The sequence below is a fragment of the Hesperophylax consimilis genome, chromosome 17 (genome assembly GCF_061612785.1).
Source record: "Hesperophylax consimilis isolate HC1 chromosome 17, BYU_Hcon_1.0, whole genome shotgun sequence".
NCBI lineage: Eukaryota > Metazoa > Arthropoda > Insecta > Trichoptera > Limnephilidae > Hesperophylax > Hesperophylax consimilis.
In genome coordinates, this window is record NC_142852.1 from 20605059 (window position 1) to 20609832 (window position 4774).

Sequence of the window (4774 nt, forward strand, 5' to 3'; positions counted from 1 at the left end):
CTGATAGAACCTAAGCGCAAGCCAAATACTAAGTTTGGTGATCGCGCTTTCGGAGTATCTGGGCCGAAGGCTTGGAATAAACTCCCTCCGGAACTAAGATCCGTAACAAGTCCAACAGAATTCAGGTCTAAACTAAAAACTTAACTTTTTAAGCTGTCGTACCCTTAAATTAAATATACCATTCTAAGAGAAAATCCAGTTATATTCAATTTTCCAATTATGTCCTAAATCCTGTATCTAAATTTCGCCAATAATCAATTATATAATGTTAATTAAGTGTTAATCTTAAGTGACCTACCAGGTAAATATTGTTTGTATATTTTCTCCAAAAATAGTTAATTAATAGATCACTGTAGAAATGTATTATAAGTTTGTACAGCGCCCTTGAGGTGATTTTGCACAAAAACGGCGCTATACAAGTCATCCAATTATTATTATTATTATTATCACGCCGTTGGTCCTCAGAAGTAGGCAGAGTGGATGGATCGCCATGCAACTGTGTTTTGGGCCCAAATCCTTTCTCCATCCATATTCGAACATCATCTCAGATACTCTTTCATTATTACAACTTTTAACGTGATCCACAATAAGTGTTCATTTTTGCATCATACCCTGACACTGCATGTTTCCAACTATTCAAGTTCCCTTTTTCTTTTATTTTTCATTATACTTTCGTCGGCAATACATTCCTTTTGGAAGTCTTCGTAAATCATTTTACTGTACATACGCCTCGGGGATCTCATTTCCAATGTGATCAGTTTAATTTCGTTCTACTCTTAGTAACATGCCTCACAGTTTGTCATTTACTTTAATTATTTGATTTGATTTCAATTAATTGATTGACTGCAAGATTAAAACAGCAAAGACATTTTGTTATTTCAATTTAAAGTATGATATTTTAACGTAGTATATAACTTGGCACGTATTTTAAAGTGTTACATACAAAACATTTTAAATACACAATGTTATTATGATCATCCTGTGTGGAGCTGTAACGGAAATTAAGTTGAATGAAATATTATTAACTTGTATTTTCCATGTAAATTTTTATCGTTTTCTATAGCCTACATCTCTAGGCACTGTGTCTGTTGAAATCTCCCGGAAAACCACTAAAATAATTTTGTAAATAGCAAAATCACAAGTGAAGACATTTACTTTTGTGGCTCTAACCAACAATATAATAAGCAGCAATTATTGATTGAGGTACTAGTACATATTGAATTATTTGACGGGTTGGAAATAAGAAGGCACGAGTTCAATTCCCGTTTTTGTATTTGTATAGATATTTCAGGCGACTAATTATTGCTCATGATTATTTGTTATCCTTTATGCTATGCATAAAACCTTGTTTTATAAACATTAGTTTATCATTAAATAATAAAATCACTCTGTCTGAATGGGGCATAATAGAACGAAATAAATACCGATATCTATGGTCCAACTCAAATGTAACTGCAGTATGATTTTTATAACCTAGAAAATTCAAGCGTTGAGTGGTTTATTTACGTTAAAGCGATTATTGTATACATCGGTAAAACGCGTACATATTCTAGAAGATAACAATCAATTTTGGTAAAAGTAATAGTGTAGGTTGTAGGTTATTACCTTAAGCCACGTAACACGAACATTCTTAGTGACAGAGATAAGTTACTTTTGACTTAAACGTATTCTCTGTGGCACCAACGCAGTTAAAATCGGCAGTAAGTATCTTAAACTGTGAAAATCCTTTTATCATGTGTGACTTTTGAAATATTGGCATACAGAGTTCCGGCCCAAAAAAGCCCATTTCTCTTGCATCATGATTTTAAATAATGGTTGTAGGATAAATAGATTTTATTTTGGTATTATCATGTGTCATTAATGTTGCGAGAGCGGAAGGTACTCCAAGTATACTAAATTACTGCTTTTAAACGAGAATAACTTTCCTTCCAAACTATATCATCTGACAGCCCGTGTTTGACAATGTTGGACACAATACATAACACAAAATAATGGAGTGACATAATCTATATAACAAAAAATGTAAATGTTGGTTTGTTCAAAACCTTAAATCTCCGAGAGTTCTTCACTGATTGTTTTGAAATTTTGACACAACGTTGAATTCGAATATGCGTGTGTTTTTTTATACTTATATTATGTAGATGTTACCCGTGACAGGTAAAAACATGCTTTTTGAAAGTTTGATCTGTTGGACGTAAAAGCAAGACGCGCTATTATTTTTCTATGTGCACAAACAGACTGAGCCACAGTAACGCGTACACCTAGCTTATATATGATCAATGAACCCTTGAATACATTCATATTTAATAAGTTGTCATACAAATTTAAACAAATTCTCTATTGGTCTCGCAGCCAGTAGCAAGGAAAGCGACTGCTAAATCACTTGATAAATACTCTCGGTTTCCAGGTGAACACGGCTCTACGCACGATGGAGCATTCTATTCTAGAGAAAGTCACCATCAAGGCAGAACCAGGGATCCAAGAGAGGACGGAGGTGGAATGTCCTATGGAGAAATAGATATTGATCTCACGGATGCTAAAAGAGAATGCTTGGAGAACTCTGAAAAAAATCACCCAACGGCGGGTAAATCCAGCATTCCTTTGATTTTTAGTTGTTTTTTTTTTCCAATCAAATTATGAATTCAAATAACCCGTGTTCATACAAAACGTTATTATAGCTGTTTGTGTTTATCACAACATGCATTTATTATATTACTGTAATACTTCTGACAAGTTATTGCATCGTGTTGAAATCATATTATACACAACCAATAAAAACTGTTTTCTCTTCCAGGTGCAGCCATGATAATTAATAACATAAATTCAGTTCAACAAAAACGTAACGAAAATGGATTACAAAATATAAAATCTTACTCACGCACTAAAAGTGTACAAAAACTGAATTCGAAATCACTCATTCGTACTCATACCGACGAAAAACCATTCTCATGTTCTTACTGTGATTTTTCATGTTCAAAGGAGTCAAGCTTAATAACACATATTAGCACTCATACCATGGAAAACCCATTCTCGAGCTCTTACTGTAATTTTTCATGTTTACATAAGTCAATTTTAATGACGCACATTGAAAGTCATACTAAGGAAAAACCATTATCATATTCCTACTGTAATTATTCATATTCACAGAAGTCAAGCTTAATGACAAACATTTTTTTTATTTTTTTTTATTTATTTATTTATAATGTATTACAAAAAACATGGTAAGTAACACATTATTCCCAATGAGTTGAGATAAAACTCATTACGGGAAGTACAGACACATAAAATACATTTTACAAGGATATTACACTTTTTAAAAAAATACAACATATTGAAAAGGAAAAGAAAAATAAATAAAAAAGGAAAAATACATTGTTAAGAATAGAGATTTTAGAAATACTGAGAGACATCTATACACATGAAACATAGTAAACCAACATATGAAAGCGAGCGAAAATTCACTGGTTTAAAAACATTTCCAGGAAATAATCTTTAAGCGTTTTAACTAATATTTTTTTGTTAGTTACTGATTGCTTTATTTCATTAGGTAATGCATTGTATTGTCTATATGCAATATATTGTAATGAGTTAATACCAAATTTTGTTGTGTGGGTAGACGATGCTAGGTGTATTAGATTTTGGGACCGTGTTTTGTGCTGGTGTATGTCTGAATTAAATGCTGGTTTGATGTTAGTGTGTGAGGATCTATGTATGATTTGTAATATTGTACAAGTGATATTGTATTTAGGTAGAACCGTAAAAGGAAGTATGTTTGTCTTTAAATATATATCTTTGATATGTATATCCCACGGTAGACGGTAGATATTCCTTATTGCTCGATTTTGAATCACTTGTATTTCTGATATTTGTTTTTTAGTAATAGTGCCCCAGATACTAACTAAATAACTCAGATGGGAGTGAATCATCGCATAGTATGTGGCCCTTAGTAGAGATGTAGAGAGAAGACCTTGGAGTCGGTACAGTACGCCGGTTATTGGGGATATTTTAGATTTCACATGCTCAACATGGGAATTCCACGAAAGTTTAGAGTCTATTAATAGCCCTAAATATTTCGTGACTTCTATATTTTGGAGCTTCTCAGTTCCAAGTGTGATATTCATGGGCACATAATCCTTATTACCGAAAGTTAGGTAGTGCGTTTTTTTTATATTGAGGCTCAATTTATTAATACGCAGCCAATTAGCTAGAATTGAGACATCTACATTCATTTGAGACTCCAGGTCACTCAGGCTTGTACTGTGATAATAGATTACAGTGTCATCCGCATAAAGTTGGAGGTTTCCAGAGATACCACATTTAGTTATGTCATTGACATATAGCAAGAAAAGCAGAGGCCCAAGAATTGATCCCTGTGGCACTCCACATGTGATTTTACCTAAGCCACTCGAGACACCTTTGACTTCAACAAGACAAAATCTATCATCTAAGTAGCTTCGGAGGAGATTTAGGGGCTTCCCAACAATTCCCAAATATTCCAATTTCTTTAAGAGTATTTCATGATCGACCGTATCAAAGGCTTTTTTGAGATCTATAAATATGGCTGCCACATATTCACCCTGGTCTATAAACTGTTGAAGGTTGGAGATAAAATCAAAGGCGGCACATTGAGTACTAGAATTTTTCCGAAAGCCATATTGTTGTGGTGTAAGGATATTATTCGCAGATATGTATTTTAGGAGTCTATCTTTGATTATGGTCTCAAATACTTTTGAAAAAACCGATAGAAGTGATATAGGACGGTAGTTAGAGATAC

General features: G+C 33.3%; 1 long non-coding RNA gene across 1 annotated transcript; it reads left to right on the top strand.

Moving 5' to 3' along the window:
* The first annotated feature begins 1467 nt into the window (after positions 1-1467).
* On the top strand, positions 1468-3165 carry LOC149416185 (uncharacterized). Its single transcript, XR_016303473.1, has 3 exons — positions 1468-1700; positions 2408-2584; positions 2795-3165. It is a non-coding gene; the product is annotated as an uncharacterized LOC149416185 (long non-coding RNA).
* Positions 3166-4774: the final 1609 nt, after the last annotated feature.